General features: G+C 35.2%; 1 long non-coding RNA gene across 1 annotated transcript in view; it reads left to right on the forward strand.

Annotated features, from left to right (window-relative positions):
* Window positions 1-6733: 6733 nt before the first annotated feature.
* LOC107692526 (uncharacterized) overlaps window positions 6734-27670 on the forward strand; it is a 90771-nt gene continuing 69834 nt past the window's right edge. The window contains exons 1-2 of the long non-coding RNA XR_001634654.1: window positions 6734-6787; window positions 9472-9524. This is a non-coding gene — a long non-coding RNA (uncharacterized LOC107692526). The remainder of the gene's footprint in view (window positions 6788-9471; window positions 9525-27670) is intronic.

Raw genomic sequence — 27670 nt, forward strand, 5'->3', positions numbered from 1 at the left:
ATGTGCTTGCAATGAAATCGAAACCATTAATCAAGGTGGCTTCTGGGTTTCTCGAGATTGATCAAGCTGAAGTCACTCGAGGAAAAACAGCCAGAGCTGTAACCTTGGCTTAGGTTCATTAGTCTAGGAATATTACATATGAGGTAGAATAACAGTTCACATTAAAATTGTACTTGCAATTGTAGCACTTTAAGCATTTGGGACTGACTCGTAGGATGTATTGCATCTTAAACTAAGGAAAATAGACTCTTGTGCTGCAACAAGATTTTTCATACTGTTTGAGTTACAGAAATAACAGTTCATCCACAAATTAAAATTTGCTGAAAGTTTAATCACACTCAGGCCATCCAAGATGTAGATGAGTTTGTTTCTTCATCAGATTTGTGGAAATGTAGCATTGCATCAGTGTCTCACCAAAGGATGCTCTGCAGTGAATGGGTGCCGTCAGAATGAGAGTCCAAACAGCTGATAAAAACATCACAATAATCCACAAGTAATCCACAGCACTCCAGTCCATCAGTTAGCGTCTGGAGAAGACAAAAGCTGAAACAAATCCAGCATTAAGATGTTTTTAACTACAATATGAGTCCATAATTCATAATAACGCTTCCTCCAGTGTCTGAATCAGGAGAGAAATCTGCTCAGATCAAGCACCGTTTACGAGCCAAAACATTTTCATACTGTTTGAGTTACAGAAATAATAGTTCATCCACAAATTAAAATTTGCTGAAAGTTTAATCACACTCAGGCCAACCAAGATGTAGATGAGTTTGTTTCTTCATCAGATTTGTGGAAATGTAGCATTGCATCAGTGTCTCACCAAAGGATGCTCTGCAGTGAATGGGTGCCGTCAGAATGAGAGTCCAAACAGCTGATAAAAACATCACAATAATCCACAAGTAATCCACAGCACTCCAGTCCATCAGTTAACATCTGGAGAAGACAAAAGCTGAAACAAATCCAGCATTAAGATGTTTTTAACTACAATATGAGTCCATAATTCATAATAACGCTTCCTCCAGTGTCTGAATCAGGAGAGAAATCTGCTCAGATCAAGCACCGTTTACGAGCCAAAACAGCTCTAAACAAATATGTGTGTGGATTTTGATGTGAGAGACAACAGCATATAGACTTTTTTTGTGTTGTGTGTTGTTGTTATGTTGTTGATGATGATGATGAGGTGTTGTTTTTGATGATGTCGTGTGTTGCTGTTATCGTTGTTGATGATGGTGTTGTTGTTGTTGTTGTGTATCAATGTTGTATGTTGTTGTTGTTGATGATGGTGTTGTTGTTGTTTATCAATGTTGTGTGTTGTTGTTGATGATGATGATGAGGTGTTGTTTTTGATGATGTCGTGTGTTGCTGTTATCGTTGTTGATGATGGTGTTGTTGTTGTTGTTGTGTATCAATGTTGTATGTTGTTGTTGTTGATGATGGTGTTGTTGTTGTTTATCAATGTTGTGTGTTGTTGTTGTTGTTGCTGGTGTTGATGATGTTGTTGTTGCTTTTGTTGCTGTTGTTGATGATGATGTTGTCAGTGGGATGAATGTATTTTTGCGTATGGTTAAAGCTGGTATCAATGAGTATTGAAACCAATGTTTCGGACATCTGTGTCATTAGCAAAGATTGATTCTGACAGTGTCGCTGTGTGTGAGTTGCCATTGAGAAAAATCTATCCTTCTCTTAAGTATTTGATTTATGAGGTGAATTTTGCCAATGACGTTTGGAATGAGCCAGCGCTGAATCAAAGCTTGCAGCATCGCTGTTCAGGACGCAAGCACTGTGTGTTGGGAAATGCACATTTTAATCTGGAAATTGCTTTTAAAGGTTCTCCTTTGTTTTCTTCTTTGTTTTAAATAATATTAATTGTGTTTTATGGAAGGCAAAAGAGATTGTCATTGTTCTGGAAAAAAATAATGATAATACAATTTCAATAAGGCTCAGGTTAAATGAATAAATAAATTAATAGATTAGATAGATAATGTTTAAAAAAAAAAAATAAATAATATATATATATATAATATTGTATATTAACAGGGGAAATTACTTTTAATTATGCAGGGGAAAATGTTTGTGTATGAATCACAGCAGTGCATAATTCATCCTATCATGAATAAATGTATCATTTCATCATCAGGATGAAAGAGTATGAATGCATGCATGAATCAAACTCATTCTGAACACCAACAATTGCTCAGGCTGTCAATGTGAACTTGTATTCCAGTTGTTTAAAATACATATATCTATATTTACAGATGGAAAAAGAGTGGTGGAGCTTCAAACATCGTTATTTTCCCACTTGTTTAGATGGGTTAAAGCTTCGTCTAGTTGTCTTGAGATGTTCTTGTTCCATCCAGAGGGACAAGAAAGGTCAGGTGTGAAGGAGGTCCGTTTCATATAATGCCAGCTAACATCCAATCATCATTAGATAGAGCAGTCTGCTCATGGTCACTGCTCCATTAGCTCTGATCCATCAGAAGTTCAGAGCAACAAATGCTTCCCTGCACCCCAAGGACAGTCTTTGTAACCTTTACACTTACATCTCACACCAAAGCTAATGCTCTATATGCATAGTGACAGGAGGTAACCAGCCACATCTCCCCAGAGGAGGAGAAGACAGAATAATTAAAGTGCTACAGATCAAGTTGCTGTCTTGGCTTCTCTAAAAGAACTGCATAGCGACTCTGCCAAAGTCACAGCCCAGAGAGAACAACTGGAACAATTCGGCACATCTCAGCTTTATACATGCTCCTTGTGAGGTTATGACGGGAAAATCCATCACGTCGCTCTGCAGCAAGATCAGACATTCCTCTCTCATGTTCAAACAAGACTGGAATACAAGAAAACTCAAAAGCATGGACAGACCTTTGGCTGCCGATGACCAAAGAAGGGCTTCGCCTAACAAGAGTTCGTCTCGCAAGTGTTTAAGACAAAGATAATGGCAAATGAGGTGGAAATGTTTTATTCTACTAAGTGTGCAAACCAAACAATGACTTTCAAGCTTAGGTGATGTCTTAAAGACATCCACAGTTTCATGAGATTCATCTTGCACAGTCCAATAAATTATTATCTAAATATTTTTGGGACTAACTTGGCCAAACGTCTACTTTTTCCCATTTTTTTTTTTGAAGGTAACACTTTATTTTGAAAGTAATGAGAGTTAATTGACATGTAGTTGCAAAGATACTTATAAGTTAGTAGAGTGTCTAAAGTGGACTATCAAAATAATAAAGTGTAGCTTTTTTAAAACCAAACACCATATGTGTATGAAATATGTGAGTAAATGATACAAATGGCCAATATTTACACAAAAAAATAAATAAAATAAATAAATAAACAAATACATACAATTAAAATAAAATAAAATTAAATTAAATTAAATTTTAAATTAAATGTTAAATTAAATAAAAAAATAAATTTGCTGGCAGGTCAGAATATGCAAGGCTTGATATATTATTCACATCAAAGAATAAGAAAATAAGGATGATAATCATTCCATATTTATACATTTCGGACCATGCCTTTCCTACTAATATAGTATTTTTCTGGAGATTTGGGTATTTCATTAATGAGAGCCACCTTCTGTGGCTCCTTCTTGTCTGTGCTTGGACTATCAAAATAATAAAGTGTAGCTTTTTTAAAACCAAACACCATATGTGTATGAAATATGTGAGTAAATGATACAAATGGCCAATATTACACAAAAAAATAAATAAAATAAATAAATAAACAAATACATACAATTAAAATAAAATAAAATAAAATTAAATTAAATTTTAAATTAAATGTTAAATTAAATAAAAAAATAAATTTGCTGGCATGTCAGAATATGCAAGGCTTGATATATTATTCACATCAAAGAATAAGAAAATAAGGATGATAATCATTCCATATTTATACATTTCGGACCATGCCTTTCCTACTAATATAGTATTTTTCTGGAGATTTGGGTATTTCATTAATGAGAGCCACCTTCTGTGGCTCCTTCTTGTCTGTGCTTTTAACTCCCATTAATATTTAATAAACCAGCTTTTGTCTAGGATAGGTGAATTGTGCAGAATAATAATTAGGTTCGTTAGAAACTCTTGCCCCTCACATGCTCTTGGATATTCCTATAGGTGGGTCGCCGATTTAAAGATCATCATCATCAGCATGCGAACACTCATGTTTGTTAGCAAGCGTTTTAATTAGAAACACTATTGGTTTATTATTCAGTCTAATGCCGATCTGTGCATGCTTTGGTTTTCAATTCTATTGTTCGCTGCAATGCCTTTTGAAGTGTCTCCAATGCTATTATAAATTCAAAGAAGAAACAATTAATGTTATACAAAGTTAATCCCACATGCAACAACACAGACTGCTAGCGGCGTTTCCCATTGAAGACGCAAGATTCCTCAATCGACTTACTAAATAGAATATATAGAATAAATCAGTATGCATTCTTGTATTGAATAGTAACTGACTCTCAGTTTGCTGTTGGCATGCATGATTCCTTACTGATTGCAATGGGACATATGAATCTTCAATGCCATTTTTTCATTTCCATTAAAAAAATTAAAATAAATAAAATATAAAAACCAATTCAAAAAGAAATACAAACCAGTTTCATCATCTGAACACTAGAGGAAGATACAGAAGCGTTTGATGCACTTCGGTGGAACTCAAAATTTATTCAACCAAATTAATTTCCACAAATGTCAACTCTTCTGATGTTAGCATTGCTTTATAACCACTTATTTATGTAAGCTGTAGGCAATAGGCTGCTGTATGTAATTTTGGGCACATCACAGATCACTAGCTGAGTCCGGTTCCAGTGACGCTTTGCCTACATTGATATATGTCAATATATTGCATAAGATAGAAATTTACTGCATCTCATTACTTTATTGGCTCGACCAACAAGAAAAGAAATGTGGGTGCCGTTATCCAGCTATCTGACTATTCAGGATCACATAATGATCTAAGGTGAGTCACCAACTCAACAAAACCCACTTTTATAACTGCTCTTTGGATTTTTGGATGCACATTGAGACTGACAGATTCTGCACTAGTTTGCACAAATAATCATGAATAAAAACACTCAACAATGGCTCTGTGTAAAGCAGGCCTCTCTGAATACACGCTGCTGTCAATTTCAGATCTCCAATTCAAATGCACGAGCGGTTATTTATCGCTCTCTGTGGATTTACATGCTGACAACTTAATCCTACAAATATGCTGTAGTGCAACCGGCACAGAGTCTGTCCCCACGTCAGCATTCAGGTCACCTTCATAAATCCTTCAAGACTGCCTAAGATAATCAAGTCTCTTGTGGGACTCTGAGAGGTGTGTTTTATTAAGTAGCATGGTCTCTGTAAGAGCTGAGTGAGTATGAATGCATCCAGATGGCAATGCATTTCCGCCTCAGGCCAACTGTATGACTGCACTCATAGATCCAATATTAACGCAAACACAATATATTTCACCCAACGGGAAAATAAACATTACATGGAATAAGAGTCATGCCGATGTAACAGGTTCAGGGCTATAGTTAACTAAAACTATAAAACAAAAAACGTTTTTAATGTTAATTGAAATAGAATAAAATATAAACAAAACTGAATTTATTTCAGACAGTTTCCGAAGAAACATTTCTCATTTTAGTGCAACTTTATGTATTAAAATAAATAACATTTAAATAAAAATTATTAAACATTATTAGACATATTTTAAAAACTAATAAAAATGGCAAGACACAAACAAGAAAGAAAGAAATGGAACAATAAAATACTACGCTGTAAAAAAGATTGCAAATAAAGATGATGAAGTATGTTTTACAAGAAAATACCGTAAAAATGATTGAAGTACATTTCACAATTACAAGAAAATACTACACCGCAAAAATTATTTTTCGAAGATATAATATATAATATATATATTCAGTGTATTTCAGTCTTTATACTTCAAAATGTTTACATTTCATTCAATGCTACTTGTCATTTCTTTGCAATTCTATGTAAAATAACAATTAATGCAGTAATTTCTACAATATAAGTTATTTCTACAATATTCAAACTATACTAAAAAAATAATAAAAAACCTCCAATTACACTAAAATCTCAGTTATACTAAAACAACGGGTGATTGCTCTCATTTCCCAGCAGTCAGAAGTAAAATCCAGACCATCAGCCATCCACAAGAGACCATCAGCATAGGCAATTATGTAGAGATAATTAGGAACTTTTGTTTACTGGGTTGGAGGTTGTGATTATTAGTTGCAATTTGCTTTAGCCATCAGCCAGTTTTCTAAGTTCAGCCTTCATTCATCAGTGATTTAATGTTCTTAAGAGGCAGGAACACGACCATCAAATGTTAGACTCATAATGCAATTAATAAAATGTGAAGATGGAGAGTTTCGTTTCCAGGCCTTGTTATATGGCATCACGATAATTTCTTAACACGGACGAGAGAGCTGGCATGATCTGGTCACTTCATTATCGAGGGCATCCAGACTCCGCGCTGTTATGCATGATTAGCACGTGAAGAACTTCAGCTTATGTTAATGTGCTTTGAGGCTTGATGTATGCTTGCATCGACATTCACATTAATGCATGCATTTAGCAGACACTCCAAAATGAATTACAAATGCGGAATGCAACAACATAAGTGATTCAACCTTAATGAAAAATAATAATGCTGAAAAACAAACCAGATATTTACCTGTTCCTTGCACTCAGGGAACAGGCAATGTTGAGGGATACCTGGGGTCCTCGAAGCACCTGTTAGCAGTTTGGCTAGTGGTTTCAAGGTATGCACATATTTATTTAATAGCAAGTCAAAGATTATGAATGCTTTCCCCTTTATATAGTGGTATAATGTTTAGCTGTGTTTTGCATTCTTATTAATGAAGCAGAAGTCTGGTGTGTTTGATTGCACACATTATGTTGCTTTATTTCTGTACTGATGTGGTTTGATTGCGCTCCACATGCTTCCTGCACTCCAAACTATTGCTGATGGGTGATGGTTTATAATGATATCAAATGTCTGCAGCATTTGAATAAAATGCTGCTGCCATGGTCCATAGCTTATTATTTGGCGAATGTATTTTACTATTCACAATTGGATTTTATTTTTTTATTTTTTTTTATCTTTAATTTATTTAAAGCATACTGAGGATGCTAATATGAATTTTACTTGCACTTTTTTTTTGTCAGATTGATGCCTTATATACTGTGTTTCTAATATGCAATACTTGACGTTGATTTGTTTACCTCAATGTAACCGTTTATCCTGGTATGATAGGATTTCTACAGGTCTAGTACACACTTGTTGCAAACCCATTAACTCCATACTGGTCAATAGTCTGCTAATAAGTTTCTTCAAACCAGTTATAGTCCAATGCCGAGTGTCACATGTGTTGTGTTGTTTGACCATTTGCCAGGTTTTTACCTTGTTGTTGTTGGCATGATTTGTTACTTATTTTCTTGTGATATAGGTGTTTGTTCCTACTTTTAAAATCAGATTTTAAGTCATGGCACTAAGATGCACTTAAAGGAATTATACTGTATGTAAATGAAGTCAACTTAAGTTCTTGCAAATTAAGATCATGCCTTAATTTGTAAAAGTTCCACAAACACGTTGTATAGTGAATGAATATTTGTACATTGCTTAGACAATAGTTTTCTGATTTCAATAAATCTTTTAAGAATATACTGAAAGATCCAGACTCTTTTATATATATATTTTAATTTAATTTAATTTAATTTCATTAATTATATTTTATTTTTTATTTTATTTTATATTATTTATATTATATTATTATATTATATTATATTATATTATATTATAAAATAATATAATATAATATTTTATTTTATTTTATTTTATTTTATTTTATTTCATTATGCAACACAGCACATGCAAGCTGAAAACATCTGTTTTATATGTGCTACATTGCATAATGAAAAAAATAAAACATGTACTGAACTCAGAAAACTATTGTCTGAACAATGCAGAATTATTTTCACGGCCAGTCAATCAATCAATTTTTATGGATATATGCACCCTAAGTTGGTAGAGCACAAGAATTTCACCTTTTTTATTTAATTTATGAATTTATAACTGAGAGAGATGAATTAAGAGTTTAACCCACCAAGAAAGTGCAGGGTTATTATATTAAACTAAACCTGAAACAATAATAAAAAAAGATACTTGAAATAAAACAACAATTACCTGAAATGAATCATTAAACAAAACAAAAAACAACAACTTTTCAGCTAGTTGTCAAGGAAACCTATTCTTTTCATTTCATTTAAAGGGATACTCCACCCCAAAATTAAAATGTTGTCATTAATCACTTACCCCCATGTCGTTCTATTAAAGCCATCTTAATTTTGCCTTAATTGTCTTTTTGAATATAAAACAACAATTACCTGAAATGAATTATTAAACAAAACAAAAAACAACAACTTTTCAGCTAGTTGTCAAGGAAACCTATTCTTTTCATTTCATTTAAAGGGATACTCCGCCCCAAAATTAAAATGTTGTCATTAATCACTTACCCCCATGTCATTCCAAACCCGTAAAAGCTTCATTCGTCTTCAGAACAAAATTGAAGATATTTTGGATGAAAACCGGGAGGCTTGTGACTGTCCCATTGACTGCCAAGTAAATGACACTGTCAAGGTCCAGAAAAGTATGAAAGGCATCGTCAGAATAGTCCATCTGCCATCAGTGGTTCAATCTGAATTTTATAAAGTGACGAGAATACTTTTTGTACCGAAGAAAACAAAAATAACTACTTTATTCAACAATTCGTCTCCTCTGTACCGAAGAAAACAAAAATAACGACTTTATTCAACAATTCGTCTCCTCTGTGTCTCTCCGCATCACCGTAGCGCCATTTTGGAGAATATCCGCTGAACACACGGCGCTACGGTGATGTGATGCTGCTCCGGAAATCAGGCGGGATTACTCTTAAATTCATAGAGCTCCATCTGGATTAGCTGTCTAAATATCCCGCTCTGAGTGTTTGGTCTTCAGCAGCCTGAGCCAAATTAATTTCCCATTATTCTATTTTCAAAGGCATGAGTTTAAATATAATTCAGAGAGGTTTAGTTTATGAACGGTGGTCAGTGAAGTGCTTAGCCAAGGTACTGAATGAATGCATTGCGATTGTTCTGGGAAAGGGCCAGACAGCGCAGTAAAGCAGTGTGGGCTCATGCGTGCCGTAAGTAAGGAGTTTTAGGAAATAAAACACTGCAATTTCTTCCCAGCTGTGAAGATTAGCTTCAAACACTGATTTCTATGCAGACTAGCCTTAGGAATGCAAATTTGAGAAGAACATCATGTTGTGACCATATATACATAAATCCTCTAAAAATGCTTTTCAATTACTTTTCAAGTGTGAGATGTGGATAATGAAAGCACTGTTCATTAACAGAACTGTTATATTGTTTGAATATATTCCTTCACATGTAAACAACTTTTAAGAAAAGCCGCAGCAGGGATGGACTCGATACAGAGGAACGCACTGTTATGATCAGGTATGAGAGCACAGTTTGACGTTTTTCATGTTTTTCTGCACGTTTGCTTGAGCTGAATTTGCAATTTACAAATATTTAACCCTGCAAAGCCTACACTTATGAAATAATAGTCAGAAACTGGAACAGTTTATTGAACCTTAACACATAAGTATGCATATCTGTGTTTTTTATTGAGCATCATATTTGATCAATCAGGCTTTTATGGCTCATTTATTATGATATAGTGAGAATATGGCAGAAAGAAACGACTCAAACTGAGTAAAAATATACAACTTGCTGCAGATGCTGATATTTGTATGATGAAATTCTGATGCTTGTAATGTAAATCAGTGAACAGTAGAGCAGATACTGACATAAAATGATCTAAATATCAGTCATCACTCTATGTCTCCAATAATATGTCTTAGTAAGATGAGATTGAAATGATCCAGACATATAATGCTAATAACTAATAAACGTGTGAGATGTGCTGGAGGCTTGTGAAGATCATTCCACCACTGAGGAACAGTGAAAGTAAAGCTTCTGGAAACAAACGCTCCTCAAAAGATCCTGAGGATCATATTTGAGACGCACTGATTTTTCTAAAAAATGATTCACTGATAATCAAGTAAAGCTGAGCAGCTTCAGTCCAGTAAGTGTTCATCTGGAAATATGACTGCAGTTATTCTGACGTTTACTTGAGAAAAATCAGTCATTTGACACACGAAGCACCAGCTGAAGGTGGACATTTGTACGATTTTACTAAAAGAGCTTTTACATGCAAACTCTCAATTAGAGACAGAATTCATGTAATAGATTGTGTGACAGGATTAACTATAAGGTTTGATCATGCTGATCATTTAGAGACCTTCAAATTCATACACTCTAAAAAATGTTGGGTTAAATATAACCCAGTGCTGGGTTAAAAAGGGACACACCCAGCTATTGGGTTGTTTTGAACCCAACCGCCGGGTCAAAACAATCCGACCGCTGGGTCAAAACAACCCAACCGCTGGGTCAAAACAATCCGACCGCCGGGTCAAAACAACCCAACCGCCGGGTCGAAACAATCCGACTGCTGGGTCAAAACAATCCGACCGCTGGGTCAAAACAACCCGACCGCTGGGTCAAAACAACCCAACCGCTGGGTCAAAACAACCCGACTGCTGGGTCAAAACAACCCGACCGCCGGGTCAAAACAATCCGACTGCTGGGTCAAAACAACCCAATAGCTGGGTTTGTCCCTTTTTAACCCAGCGTTGGGTTATATTTAACCCAGCATTTTTTTGAGTGTATTATTTAAATACTCACTATGTGTTTGCTTCTATGTTTATGTGTGTTATGGCACTCCTAAGACTGTAATTAAAGTGTCATGTGTGATGTAGGTCAGGTGTATGGAGTGTTATGAGTGTTTTTCATCATACAGCGGTGCCTCGAGTGCAGCTTCTCTTTTTTTTCTCTTAAACTGTCATCTGTCCTCTCTCTGTGTTTTGTGAGGCACAAGCTCACAAAGTAAACACAAATTATGTCCCCCACCTTTTGGTTAATTAAACACAGAAATAAATCCTGCTTTATTTGTGGCTCAAAGGGTGTGCGGCATTTGTAAAATTTTGACAGGAATGAATGCAAACAATGTCACGGTTTTTCATGATTAAATTATTTTTACCTCATTCGAACCTTTAAAGTACTTAATATTACTAAATTATCAATCTAAGTTATGACCCCCTTACTGAAGTAAACAATGCTTCTGAATTCATTATCCAAAATTCCCAAAAGAACCAAGTAAGAGTTCAATCAAACATGAGCAGGTCTCAAAGCCAACAGCAACTCTTACCTACATCACATCAGCTCTGTTTTCTGCAGGCATTTCTGTGCTGTAAGAGCACACAAGCACCTGCAAACATGATAAATTGACTCATATTTTCTCATAGCAGTGTTTTTATATAGATATATCTACTTGACTGGTTACTCATAAAGACATGAAAACACTCACCCCTGATGCTCCTTATTCAGTCGGCTGGATCACTGAATCAGTGAGTTGAGTTTGATAATTGGATCAGATCATGAATGAATCATTCAAAGCAGTTCTGTTGACTGAATCATTGATGCAAAAGAACGATTTGTTCACAAATTGAGTAGATTTCCAAGAGCTTCTGAAGAGTCGCATGGCCACTCTTATAATAATGTAATGCTATTTGATGTCCTTTTAAAGCTTGAAAGCTACCATCCATTGAAATTGCCCCAAATCTGATGAAGAAACAAACTCATACTAATCTTGGGTGGCCTGAGGGTGATTAAACTTTCAGCAAATATTTGTGTTTTTGGGTAAAATATTATTTTAATGTCTTTCTTGAATTAGAATGTCTCTCTTTCTTTCCACTTGACAGATAAATTAGATATTAGATATTCTACATACCTAGATAACGTCTGATCTTTTGCACAATAGAGTTTTATTCTTATTCCAGCGCTCACCTTTTCATGTTCAACACCTAACAAGATTGCTTAGCGTTTACCGTTGAGTGCATGGGAAAGTTTAATCTTCCTTAATTTGGTGACAAAAGTCGAAATGAAATTGCAGTTGCTAAATTCTGATGAGTAATGGAGCAAGTAATGAAATGACTCTGGAAAACAATTCACACTCACTTGATATGCGGCTTCTTCTGGTAAAGATAATTAATATGTTGCTCTCCTGTGGGTGACATCTGAGGCACACTTGAATGGGTGCCGCAATAGTGCATAGTTCAAGCACTGTGCACCATGCTGAAATACAGCCCTGGAGAAATACACACACATACTGTACAAGGTCTCTGTGTCTCTGAGAGCGCTCAATAGTTTGTGAATCGATACAAAGCAGATGGCTTGGAGGACAAATATATGAATGTAGATTCTGATTGACAGCCAGCAGCCTTATAGTGATTTTACCGGTGTAAGAGTGTTGCAATCTCAAATACAGTGACTGATGGGTAGAAACAGTGATAATACACTCAAAACCAGATGCACACTGCATTGACGATGCTTATGTCGAATAAAATAAAATAAAATAAAATAAAATAAAATAAAATTTGTATTTTATTGTATTGTATTGTATTGTATTGTATTGTATTGTATTACGGTAAAGAGAAAGTTACATGTTGAATTTCATCATGAATAGCTTTTCTAGAAGCCGAGGTAAAAACTAATGTACAGAAAATGGTGTCACACACATATACAAAACACATATGACACTAAAATAATACACTAAACATTAACTTTCATTCATTAAAAATTATAAGATGATTTTTCGTTCACAAAAACTGTACATTTAACAATATTGGAAAATATTATGGAAAAGCTCTACTGCACATTCAATACAAAACTGTGCTATTGTTTAAATGCATGTCCAGATTGCACAGGTCTAGCGTTTCAAGCGACGTCTGAGGACGAGAGATGTCCGAGCGAATGTCAAAGGGATATTTAGATGGACAGCTCATGGAAGAGGAGCAGATGAGCCCGTGTTTATAGCCACTGTGCTGGAAAAGACCATTACCCAGACCTTCCTCTGCAGCTTCTGCTGGAGACATGTGCACGCCTTATTTAACAGTTCAATCAAGGCCCATCTTAGAGCTTAATAGAGCAGAAATACCAAAAGCCAACAGTTGTTATGGAGTTGCATTACCTGTCTGACCTTTCGGCTATATATCATAATAGAGACCGCTGGCATTCCTCCAGTCTCTCCACAGCATTTTAAAGTCTGAAGTGTATGCTCCTCACACCAGCTGTCTGTTATTATCATCATTATAATTATTGCTATTATTCAAAATTAAATGCTAGTCTTGTAACCGATGATTCTGTTAATTAGTGGTGTTTGATAAGCAAGCGTCACAGTAGCTATCACTCATACTTTAGTCATATTTTGTTCACAAATCAATTACTATAAGCGTTACTTCTTGTCATCCCGCAGTCTTTATTCTAAAGATGTGAATGATACCTCAAATCATGCAGCTTGTTGAGTAGATTATTACTTTTCTAATTCATCAGACTTAAAAAAACAAAAGAAGCCATTTGCAGGGAGCTACATTGGGTTTGTAGAAATGTAGTTTGGTTTGTGCTTTGGAGGAGCAGAAGTTCGTTATGTGCGTCATGTAAGCTAAAATTAAATGCATAAATTATAAGTAAATTTTGTAGTTGTTAATGCTGTGCTTGTTTTATAGTCTGTTCTTTATCAGGGAAGAGAAAATTAGGACATTCGGCTGAATTTGTGCATCATCAGCAAATGCTGTGCTTGTTTTATAGTCTGTTCTTTATCAGGGAAGAGAACATTAGGACATTCGGCTGAATTTGTGCATCATCAGCATTTGATGGTAACAGAAAGTAATATTAATCTTAAATATATAAACAAATTCACGCATCCCAAATATATATAAATAATAACTACATCAATTAAAATCACTGTTCTAAAATAGCTGTGCAGATAAGAAGCCAGACTAGCTTTCACTAGCAACATCTCTTGATATGCTTGCACATGCATACATTATACTCACTCACTCACTCACTCACTCACTCACTCACTCACTCAGACACTCACTCACTCACTCACTCACTCACTCACTCACTCACTCACTCACTCACTCACTCACTCACACAGACACTCACTCACACACAGACACTCACTCACTCACTCACTCACTCACACTCACTCACACACACACACACACTCACCCACACACACACTCACTCATTCACTCACTCACTCACTCACTCACTCACTCACTCAGACACTCACTCACTCACTCACTCACTCACTCACTCAGACACTCACTCACTCACTCACTCACTCACTCACTCAGACACTCACTCACTCACTCACTCACTCACTCACTCAGACACTCACTCACTCACTCACTCACTCACTCACTCAGACACTCACTCACTCACTCACTCACTCACTCACTCAGACACTCACTCACTCACTCACTCACTCACTCACTCAGACACTCACTCACTCACTCACTCACTCACTCACTCAGACACTCACTCACTCACTCACTCACTCACTCACTCAGACACTCACTCACTCACTCACTCACTCACTCACTCAGACACTCACTCACTCACTCACTCACTCACTCACTCAGACACTCACTCACTCACTCACTCACTCACTCACTCAGACACTCACTCACTCACTCACTCACTCACTCACTCAGACACTCACTCACTCACTCACTCACTCACTCACTCAGACACTCACTCACTCACTCACTCACTCACTCACTCAGACACTCACTCACTCACTCACTCACTCACTCACTCAGACACTCACTCACTCACTCACTCACTCACTCACTCAGACACTCACTCACTCACTCACTCACTCACTCACTCAGACACTCACTCACTCACTCACTCACTCACTCACTCACTCACTCACTCACACACACACACACAATATATGCAATTTATATATTTATGTTGTACTGTATATTCAACAATACACTTCAATGTATGCATATTTATATTTCAACATAAAATATGAAGAGTTCATTTGCAAAATCTGATAACTCCATTTTTAGCAATTTTCACAAATCATGTTTTTTTTTTCATTGTGCATTCCAATGAATCTCAATCAAACTGCAGTTGAGTTATTTTGATTAGGTTAAAAATAACTAAACAATACAGCTAACCAACACAATAAAAACATGATAACATAATAAAAAACATGATTTTTGAAAAAAAAAAAAAAATGGAGTTATCTGTTTTTACAAACAGACTCTTCATATATTCCCACATGTATGTGCAATATATGTACACAATTATGAGGAAAATATACACATATTTCAATATATAGGCATACATGGTGTCCATGCATATATTGCGGTATATTGAGAAATATAAGCATTACTTTCCCACATATTGAAATGTATCATTTTTATATATCACTTTACATTTTCCAATATATTCTTATATATTTTTTGTTAACGAAAAAAACTTTAAAATGACAATGTATCTGGTTCATCACAAGAGTCACATTTTTCTTGCAGAAGATTTGAGAACTGTTACTGGAAGCTAATTTTCTCTAATGTTCTCTAATTTTATTAATGAAGCAGATGGCCGACCACAACGGAGCATCCAGTGCAAAGGTGTTTATTAAACATCAACGTGGGTGCCAAAAAGAGCAAAAAATGGCAAAAAAATAAATAAATAAAAACATTTTTGCTGTGAAATGATAAAAATGGCTGTGAATGTAAGTCAACTTCTCACAATATATAACAATTTCTGTCTTTCCTTCATCCACATGTTATTTTCAAGATTTCCTACAATAACATTAATTCCATAAAACCCCAAGAGGCACGACTCAAAAATACATATGCCTATAAAAGTTAATTAAATCATATTGTGTAAGTCTAATTACTGAGTGCATGTTGTGTTCTGCATGTTTGCTTTGTGATGCCGAGCACTTTTTTCTCTGGGAAACAGAGATTGCACGCTCACGTGTTCGAGTGGGATGGAATAATGACGACACGTGTCAATAACAAAGACTAATCAGGAGGGAGGTCAAAAGAAAAAAAACGGGATCACCCGGGCCTGCTTTCTTGAATGCTGTACACAGAATATGCACACAGAGCGGATCGGCATAAGGGTCATTGTGCATTTTTTATGAGGTCAAGCTCGCCGGGAACATTAAACTTCACTGCTTCCCTATATAATGTTCAATGGCAAGCCATCGCAAAGTAAAATCCAATAGAGGCCTAAATTAACTTATGAGTTTCCACTGAAAAAAACTTTCATTTCCGAGGACTTCTGTAAGTGTGTGAGAGCTTGACATTTCTTCCACAGTGCCCACTTTGTGTATGCAATATATTGAATTAAATTATTTAGATTGCTTTAGAATTTGAATTTTACCAGATGGATCCACATTCACATTCAGATGCAACCCGTGAAATCCTTGAGCTTTCCTCCAAAGACAGTTTTAGGCTTACTTTAAAATGAACGGTGTTTGCCTGGGGACTAATGCGTTTGTTTACAACTTTTGATTGCTACGCCAATTTTATTTGTTGTGCCTTTCAAATTGTTTAAAGGTGTGCTTCTGTTTTGATTTCCATCTGGCTTTTTCATACACGCTTTATGGATTTTTAAGCAGTTTCTTATGAAAGTTAGGCATTACATTTAAGAGACACACATTAGAACCTCTTAACCCTTGTGTTGTGCTGAAAATCCTTTACCTAGTTTGGTGTTCGACCAGCCTTTTAAAAATTGCTTGTAAATCTCTCATTATTTTGTATTTTGTCATCTTGTTTTCTTTTAATTAGCACACGTTTTGGGTTTATTTTTGGAACTGATAGATTATAGGCTTCATTGATCTAAAAAAACAAACAAAAAAAAGCATTATTTATAGATAATTTTGGCAATGGTGACTAAAAAAACTGAGTTGCATAAGCTCGGATCACTGTATTTCCATCCAAATTTGCAAATATAACTTATGCACAAAATTAGAGGTCACATAAAACATTTGCAAATGTCTGAACCCTTTACATTTCATGTGTTCAAAAGAACATATTTGTCACTTTCTGGGAACCTGTCGGAAAGTATCAATAATAAAAATGAAAGTTGCTGCAACCAGGGAAGCTTGTGGCTCTTTTTTTCTTAAATAATAAATGACATGCGCCAGATGAAACACATTAACAAATGCTGTCATGTTATCTTATGTTTGTTTGCTTGATGTTTGGGAATGCAAGTGCATGAGAGAATTCTGGGAGGTGATTATACTGAATCATGCTGATGACGGACTTTGGTTGTCATTTCAAAATTATTAAAATAGCATCTGAGATGGTGTGCAAGGAGATCAATGCACTAGTTAGTTCAGTTATCCAATCACATGATATGTTGGGGCAAAGTCACCTGACTTTTCTGATGTGCATAGAGGAATTTATTTAATAAATGTGTTTCCATCATAGTAAATGCATGTTTTCATATCAGATTAAAAACATTCAACTAGATTGTTCACATTATTATTATTAATGAACGTTTTTAGAATTTTTTTGAGAATTTATGGGGATGGGGGGTTGTTATATCCTGTGTGAGACAAGTTTTTTGGGAAAAATAAAATCCTCTCCTTGCCAAAGTGACCTAAACCCAATATGAGGGTTAAATGTCAATATGCAAATTCCAGTGTTAATATTATATTATATCTCATTGTATTATTTTGCTCCTTTCTTAGTGAAGGTGTATTTAAAGGGACTGTTCACCCAAAATGAAAATTCTGTCATTGACTGACTTTCTCCTGCAGAAGACAATGGAAGATGTGTTGGTTCCCTATTTTGGTTCCCAATGACTTCCATTGTTTGTTCTCACAATATCTTTTTTTTTTTTTTTAAAGAAAGTCATACAGGTTTGGAGAGACATGAGGGTCAGTAAATAATTACTTCTGGTTGAACGATCCTTTTTTTTTTTAAGTTTCTATTTTGATCAAGCTCAAAGGCCAGGTGTTTTTGTGTCCAGGTGCCCATTCTGTTTATTCACATATTCCCCAGGCTTTGCGTTTTGTCAGAAAGAAGTGAAACACCACGGGCATGCAAGGTTTTTCTGTTGCATTTCTGGGTAAACATGAATACTTGTGATTTTGAACTTGGAAATAATGTTAAATTATATATGCACGAGGCGTCCTTTCTGAATCTTATCTGGCATTTGCAGTAAACAATTAATAACAATCACTCCGGCATGCATCTTTAATGAGACATACAGTGAATTTTAAATCTACGCTTCCATTAGACGTGCCGTGCTGACAGACACTAATATTATTCAACAGTCTCTGGGTAAACCTCCGTTGGTTTTCGCCTCCTTCGGCTCAGGGAGACATCCGCTGTATTTCTTAATTCATGTTCTTTGACCTGCGAGAAGAAAGGGGCATGGAGACATGTACACAATTACTTTTACAGCTAATGTGCTCAATCAAACATCCACTAAAGCCCATTTGGGATGCGTCGTCCTTGGCCTTTATTGTACCACAAATGGAGGTCAGAGAAAAGAAATTCACTGAATATCTTGGCATGGTGCCAGACATCAAATGGTGCATTTTGGTCCACCATGGAACCAGGGAGCTTCTGTAAAGATGATATGAAACTGTACAGCTACGGACAGTGAATTACACTAACAAATAATGTAAAATGCTTAAAGTTCACTTGATAAATTTGAAAGGTGCCACTAGGGATTTAATTAATTAAATAAATAAATACTATTTATTTATTTATTTATTTATTTATTTATTTATTTATTTATTTATTTATTTAAATTGCTTTGCAAAAACAGCAACATAATTCACTGGCAGATATTGAATCTGTAGAGCCTGGGAGACTTTATAGAGGAACGCTTCATAGCCCAGTTTCACAGACAGGGTTTAGACTAAGCCAGGATTAGGCCATAGTTCAATTAGGACATTTAAGTAATTTTTATAAACGTGCTTAGGAAAAAATAAATACATTATTGGTGTGCTTTTTGAGACAAAACAAAGGCACTGATATATTCTAAGATCAGTCAGTGCAAGTTTCTTTCAGTTGAAACAGCTCAGACTTGCATTTTAGTCTAGGACTAGGCCTAAGCCTTGTCTGTGAAACCAGGGGCATAAGTACTGCATAAATACAGCAATACACTTATTCCTACAACACACGTACCTTCCTGTGCATCTTCTTAGAAAGCAACGCATTAGTAAATCCCTCAGATTGAAGCTGTACTTCTGAAAGCAGGGGAACTATTAGCTGGGAATGTCACTTTGTTATTGTTTAAAGGCATTTTTATCTCATTAGCGCTAACTGCTTTTCATTTGCTGTGACTGTGAATTGCATCTTTCACTAAACAAAAGCAATAGCCACTTCTAAACTGTAATGAGAGGAAGATGTGAGGATAGGCTGCATGAATCAGTCATAATATTGCTGGAATATGTTTATAAGCTTTGATTTGATTTATTATTTATTTACACAAATAGCATGCGGCAATCGTTAATTACCCCCCCGAAGCAGTCTAAACCAGCCTTAGACTGTTGGCTGGTTTAAGTCTGGCATTTTTGTTGTTTGTTTGTTTATTTTTCAACTGGGCATTTATCAGTGACTTTGTTTACTTGCACATATGCTGATCTGAATTGAATTAGACCCAATTGCAGATAAATGTGTTTGTTTTCATTGCAGTCTAATGGAAATATCCTTTTACATGTGCATTATATGCATTCTAAATAAATAGATAGATAGATAGATAGATAGATAGATAGATAGATAGATAGATAGATAGATAGATAGATATGGCACCATGCTTGTCACTTTTAGTGGGATTAGTCGACATTTGTTTATAGTGAATAATTTGGGATTAGAATATATGCATAAGGAAGATGGAATCTGATTGTGGAAGTACCTGAATTCAAAGCTTTACATGCCAATTATTTTTGTATTTGACATTAAGATCTGCACAATTCGTATCATGCTCAAACAGATACATTATTCTCAACTCAGGCTAATTGGAAAAATGTGCCTGTTTTGACATTTCTGCAAAGTCTGCAAAAAGTTTTCTCCATGCAGCTAAAAGGTTAAAGCTGTATTGTGTTTGAAAATACCGTACCACCTACACTAAACCTAACCTAACCAGCAGTGTTAAGAAAAGCAAACGCGAGATAAAACACATTTACTGAAGCAGTGCTTGTTTCTACTCATCTTTGAACTCTTTTATCGAGTGCTGTGATTCACAGGCCATGCATGTACAGCTGTACGATGTATACATCAGAAAGTATTAATCATGCTCTATGGTACACTATTTGAGGTCATAACACAGTATCTTTATAGTAGAGGCATGTTAACGGATATTATTAGGGTGCATATAGCTATTGATTTGAAGACAAATGTGCAACCTCCCATGAATCTGCTATGGAGATACTTCTTTCTTTTCATTTTTACCTGCTGTTATTGACCTAAATGAGGGGGATGATGGTTATTTGTATATGTCCCACGATAAGGACTTTATTCCTTATATGATGAGACAACAAACGGCGTTCCGACGCAGCGCTGCGACTGAATCGAGAGCCTCACAGCTGGAAAGCACACAATTACTCCTTCCTCTGCAATCACACGCAATTATCTTTTCAATTTTGTGTTTTGTGTTGTTGGTGTGCTAGATTTTTATTTTTTTTTCTTCAAGGCCTTCTGAATTGTCCTCACAGTTCTTTATTCGCTGTATAGACACTGTCCGGGAAGCCGTATAATAAAGTCGTTTTTCTGCCTTGTAGACTTATGAATACTTGAATTGAAGGTCTTTAACTCACACCTCTATATTTGGGCTCGATCGCGAGCTGTCGGGACTGTAACGCTCTTGAGAATCTGACTCACAGAAATGTTGTGAAATGACGCTGTGTTGTTGGTTTTATTTAGAAATCAGTATATTATATAGATCTCGGAGCAGCTGGAGGAAACACCAGGTTATAATATTAGGATGTTCCCCATGAAATAAATGCAGAAATCCCTGACAAGCCTGCAAACGAAAACACGTTTGACCTTTTCTTATATTCTGCTGCATGTTTAGATAATGAAATTAACAGCATTTGTCTTAGCAGACCTGGCGCGTTGGTAAATTACCGTGGATTACGTTTGCGTTTTGTATGAGTCTGTTGGCTAAGTGTGAAGAAATGCCACATTAAATTACATCCATGCATTTCCATGGAGAGCGTAATGTGCAATTTTTGTTTTCGCTTGGTTCAAATTCAAAGACTCCATCATGAGTAATTCGATTGGGAAATCGAGCCAAAATGAAAGGTGGTGTTTTCATGCTTGTCATAACTGAATTATTACAGGAAGGAAATGTTAACAGGGTGGTCATTTTATATCAGGAAAAAACAGCTTGTTTTGATGGTTTTGATGAATAAAGGCTTTGTTTTTGTTTTTTTTGTTTTTGTAAATGACGGCAGAGCAGTCTTTATTCTCTTATAAACATGCAGCTTTAATGTCAGTGATTTGATTCATTGTTGGATTCACATTTCAGGCTGTTAACGTTTCATGTGTGAATATAAAACTGATTCCTCTGACTTTGTTTATTTGATTTTGATGCAGCTTTGGTTCTTAGTAAATGAAATGCTGCCGTCATACCATAAACTTTCCTGTCGTCATGATAATTGACAATCCCCTCATATCTTGTTTTCTCTTGTGCACAGGAGCTGATATGCTCATATGTTTTCTGCGATTGCGATTTTTGGCAATGCTTTACCATTACTGAACAGCTACACAGGAACAAATGAGTAATGCAGTATTAACACTGTAGTAACTACCATTAACTAACAAGATTAATGATTTAGTAATTAACAGTGCTTAGAAAAAATGTGCTGTTTAGTTCACTATTTTTCATGTCTTCTGGAAAACTACTAAGAACTACTGTATACAGGTTCATAATTAATATGAATAATACACAATATATAATTAATTCTAAAGTGAAGGTCATGGTAAACCAGTAATAATGACTCGAGTATTACTAAATCCATTGGAAATAATGGTAAAACTTTACTTAAAGCCTTTATGTATAATACCCTTTAAAGAGTTATTAAAAGGTATAATGCATTATAATTATTCATAATGTACATTGTATAAATAATTATAACATCATTTAAAATGCATAGTGTCACAATAAAGTGTTATAATGTATTAACTGTGGCTACAATTATTCAAAAGATTGTACAATGCATTATAAGGTGCATTGCAAGGCATAATTAATGCATTGTAACTATTGTAATAATGCATTATACATATAGGCTTTAAGTAAAGTGTTACTATTTTTTTCCTGAGTTAATAGTAATTACTACAATGTTAGTAGTGTGTTACTCAGTTGCAGTGTTGGGGAAGTTACTTGTAAAATAAATGCATTACAATATTGCGTTACTATATATAGTAACTAGTTGCAATGTTTAGTTACTTTTTTTCTGGAAAGTATTACATTACTCTTACATTACTTTTTCTCATCTGGGCTGGGCTTGCTTGTTTGTTTTAACACAACAACAACACTAGTGTTATGTTTTTCTAAAGTCTTTTTTTGCTCATTGGTATGGTTGAATTGGATCAGCAGCAAAGACATTGGTTAATAAAATGGGATTAAATACATAAAGGATATTTGTGTTAATATATTTAATTCTTGCAGGTTTGTATAATATTCTGAGTTTGCATTTCACTGTTTTTATTCATTTTGAGGAATACTGAATCTCTTTTTGTGCATGTGAGAAGAATAAATGCATGTTGATATTTAGTCTGGAACTACAGTAACATTATGTTCACACAGCGACCCAGCAACTGGGTAAAAATATTAAAAAACAACCCAATTAAATTTAACCCAATTTGGGTTAAAACAATAACCCAGCATAACCCGAGTGTAACAATGACTAACTAAAATAAACTCAAAGGTAAAGTGAGTTTGAAAATCATGTTTACAATGCATCAGTATCCAAAATGTATAACCTACGGGTGCTGCAGTGTTTAATAAACACTCCACACAATAGGCAGGAAAACAGTGATATCCAGTCTTTTGCATGGGTCTAATCAGAACATCTTCTAAACCAAATTACAGCTGTTCCAGCCAATTACTTTATTGTTTAGCCTGTTTATAAAGCTCCAAATTGCTGAATGAACTAATAACACAAGCAGGAAGACATTTCTATTCTTCAAGTAATGAGCGTGAGTCAGATTATCAGCAGATGGTTGATTTAACCTTATAACACACAGCATTGTGTGATTTTCATCAAAATAGCTAAGGCGAAGCTACACATTGTCAAGCAGTGCCCTAAAGCGATGCAAGCTCGTTATCATTTCTTGCCTTTCTTTATTATATTTTCAGCTAATGTTTATTGTTTCAGGAAACTTTGTTGACCTGCCACGAGCCTCAATTAGCAATCTTAGTTCTTTGTTATTTACCTTTGAAATGCAAAGGAGCAAGCCACAAGTTAAAAATAGTTGACTTTCACTAGATAATTTAGAATGGCTGGCTGTTACATGACCCATCTAGACAGAGATGACACAGCTGATTCTTGTAAACGTCCTGGTTATCATTTGCACGACCAACATACTTAAGCAAAACAACAGTTCCATTCAAGTATAATCACTTTAAAACTGCTTTGTTTTCGATTCTGTGTGAAATTACATTTGCATCTATTCATTTAGCCGATGCTTTTATCCAAAGCGAACATCAAAAGCAGTTTATCACAAGTGTTCGCAGTGCATAAAGCCAAGTTATGCCAATGCATTAATCATGCAAATGACAGTTAATCTGTGAATTCTCAATATTCATTGAGCCTCATCATCTTTAATGGTCCAAAGTGTTTATATTTCAGAAGCTGTCAATATTACATGCATCAAATTGGCATATTACACCTGAATTTGCAATACACATAAAGACATAAAATAGTAGAATTATTATGCAGACTCACATCTGAGTGATTAAGAAGTCCCATATCACGCTGCCTTCTTATTTCTATGTTTAGGTTTTAATGCTAAATCATTTCATAATAGAGCGATTTGGCGTCATTGATTAACAACGTTTCCGCCGATTTCACAGAAGGGAAGTCCGACTTTCATCAGGAGAAGAGTCCTGTTACTCAGGAGCACTTACTCTGGGGATCTTTTGATGAAGTGTGTGCTGTAGTGAGCATTCATAAGCCATCTTCTAGGTGTTTCTTTGTTGTTTTGAAATAATTAGCAGCGTTAGCAGTAAATCCCCAGAATAGTGGAGATGAGACCAGCGTAAATGCCCTGCTCTGATCTCTCTCTGCAAGCGGCCTCATGGGAACGTGCAGCACGCCGCAGTGCACTTGACTTTATAAAGCAGACTGTTGATGTTTTAAATGTTATGTGTGGATTGTCTTTAGGGTCTTTGCATTTGTTTTTTTTACAAATGAGAGACTTTGCATGTCTAACACTTTAGATGAAGAAGACTGAAGGAAAAGTTCCTCACATCTGCTTTGTACATAAACAGTGACACAAGTTTGTGACTGATGGAAACAGCCTAGTTACATTTTCTGTTTACATTTATGCATTTAACAGATGCTTTTATCCAATAGCGGAGCATAAGCAATTTGTCACAGAGCTGACAATGTTTGCAGTATACAATGCCATGTTTATATAATGCTAGATTAGGAGACAATCTAACGCAGAGGAGAAATGCAAAAAATAGGTTTTTGTTTTGCAAGTGCATAGGTTTAGGGTTGTGAAAAGGATAAGAACTGTCAGGAAATGTGTCTTTAGTTGCATTGTGATGGCATCAGCAGTTCAGGTGGAGCTCGGCAGCTCATTCACCAGAGAGGAACAGAGAGAGTGAAAGTTCTGGAAAACAACTTTGTGAAGGCAATCATTCTATAATTTCTCCTTTATTTTGCAACTGCTTTGCATGTGTGTTGTATGCAGCTGAATAAAGAATAAAACAAGGTAATTGTGACGTTTTATCTAACAATTCTGAATTTTTTTCTGAGAAATAAAAACGCAATTATGAGTTTACGACATGCATACGAATTGTGAGATATAAACAAGCAACTGTAAGAAAATAGTCAGTCTTTTGTTCCCCAGAATTGGACTTTATAACTTGCAATTGCGAGTTTATATCTAATAATTCTGAGAAACAGAAGCCAGATTTGCCAGAGATGCAATTATGAGTTTACGACATGTAAAATAGTCAGTCTTTTGTTCCCCAGAATTGGACTTTATAACTTGCAATTGCGAGTTTATATCTAATAATTCTGAGAAACAGAAGCCAGATTTGCCAGATATAAACTTGCAACTTGCAAATGTGAGAATTACAAGTTTATATCCCAGAATTCTGACTTTATATCTCGCAATTGTGAATTTATATAATGCAATTCTAAAAAAAAAAAAAGTCAGAATTGTGGGATAAAAAGCCACATTTACCTTGTTTTATTTTTTTATCCAGTGGCAGAAACGGGCTGCCATACCTTTATGATTGTGATTTGAATGTGCAAACACATGCATTAATAAGTCTGCACCACAGAAACTGCTTTCTTTTGCATTGGAAAGCTGCTTTAAATCCTGCCAGAGATTCATTGCCTTATAACCCATTACACCGCGGGGGCTGCCGGGTTTCCCGTACGCCGGTGCCCATTCATAACCTATTTATGGAGTGGAGTGATAAATGACAATGTGGAGCATTTCAGTAAAAGGGCAGCATAAGACAGCAGAGTGATGACTTTGAGTAGGATATTTAGATGCTAAATGTGACTGAAAAAGCCTGAAACTCTCACTGTGTATGTTGTAGTTTGGAGACGTGTGCTTAAAACCTCAGAAATCTCAATAGAGCTGAAATGGACAATCTTATGAAAGAGTTGTTGAATATAATCAACACCGTTTCTTTGCATAAATGGTGCTCACTTTTCTGATGAATGAGTGCATGTTGCACTGCTGGTTTTGTCCTTTTGTAAAGTTCATGAATGATTGGGGTAAATGTAGTTCATAACAATGGCAAAAGTACACTGAAAACAAGTTATTTTCAGAAATTGAAAGTTAATTTTCAATAAAATAAATGGTAAGTCACGTCTTAAATTAAAGGTGAATTGTTGAAGTAGAAAAACTGAAATTGATTATCGTTATTTATTTTTTGGAAAATGTACTCCAATAGTGTTTTGTTTACAGCCTGTAGGCCATGCTGTGGACCAGTAAAAATGAAATGAAATTGATTATTGTTATTTATTTTTTGGAAAATGTACTCCAATAGTGTCTTGTTTACAGCCTGTAGGCCATGCTGTGGACCAGTAAAAATGAAAGGATATTTTATAAATCTAGTGTTTCAGTCTTTCCCTTCATCATCCAAGCAACATGTCATGCCACCATTTTTGACCTTGAGTCATGTCACAAACATATAAAAAATGCTTCTCTTCGGTACATCAGTTGCCCTTCAGTGAGAGTTGAAGCGGATGAACAAGCACTATTTATAAATGACAAAGCAATGAGCTTCCTAGAACACTTTGAATACTCTATCATCATGCCATGTATAATATAAGCATTACTTGGTAGTTATTTGGTAGCTTTTAAAGGATAGTTCATTAAAAAAAGGTCATTCAAAACACTATTTTTGGTCTCAGAGCTGCTCTTTTCCATAAACATGTTTTGACCAGGTGCTGTCAAGCTCCAAAAAAGTTGGCATCACTACGGTATTGGTTGTTGCGTCACATGATCAATCAGAACCTGACAAGTTTGATTTTATGCATATGAATTCATATATACATATGTATATGACCTGTGAGATTGTGAGGGAGGATCAAAATCAAAATAATTTCTACATTTAAATAAATAAATAAATAACTAAATAAATAAATATAACAAAATAATAAATGGTTAATAAAATAAATGTAATCAATTTTAATAATAATAAAAAAAAAAACATTTATAAGAATAATATGCTTGACTAATGTTATTTTTATGGTCCTTTTTGGAGCTTGAAAGCCCCAGGTCATTGTCTGATTTTGTTGAATGGAAAACGAGCAGCATGAACATTATTCAAAATATTTAATTTTGTAGTATGTGGGGTACTTTTTAACAACTGTTTAAAGAGAATAAAGTAATCAATCAATCAATCAATCAATCAATCAATCAATGTCATGCAAAAAAGGGAGTCATTTGAGCTTGGAATGACAAGTTTTCCTTCAGATTTTCTGTGGTGTCATTTCTGTCAGTCTTTTCTCTCAGCAGGTTTCTCTCAATGTCTAACATGTCTTTGTCTAAAAAATTAGATGGTGCAAAATTTGAGCGCAATTTTCAGATGTTTCTGTGTGATGACGTGGATTAGAGAATTAAAGGACTTGTGCTGTTCCTGTTGTCTCCAGCTGCGAGCGAGCTACTCTAAGATGAAAGCGGCTGCTTCTGTCAGAATAATTTTGTGCTGAGCTTGTATTTGATCTAAAATGTATTTAGATTTTAATTCAATATAAAATCATCTTCCAGTGCTGCTTAAACAGGATCCAGTTTACATATGAAACAGATTTTGTTGTACACTACCGACAGAAAAATAACACAGTAATACTTGTTTTATTCAAATGTACATATTATGTTTATTATAATTCCACCAAAGAGTCATTCAATTTATGAATGTTTATTTTGTTTTGCATTGGTTCAAAAATAATATCTCCAGTAATAATAACTGTAATGAGCCCCCCACCCCCCCCCCCCCCCCCCTCCCCA

This window comes from Sinocyclocheilus anshuiensis, unplaced genomic scaffold (assembly GCF_001515605.1).
Source record: "Sinocyclocheilus anshuiensis isolate Anshui unplaced genomic scaffold, SAMN03320099.WGS_v1.1 scaffold1082, whole genome shotgun sequence".
In the NCBI taxonomy this organism is placed as follows: domain Eukaryota; kingdom Metazoa; phylum Chordata; class Actinopteri; order Cypriniformes; family Cyprinidae; genus Sinocyclocheilus; species Sinocyclocheilus anshuiensis.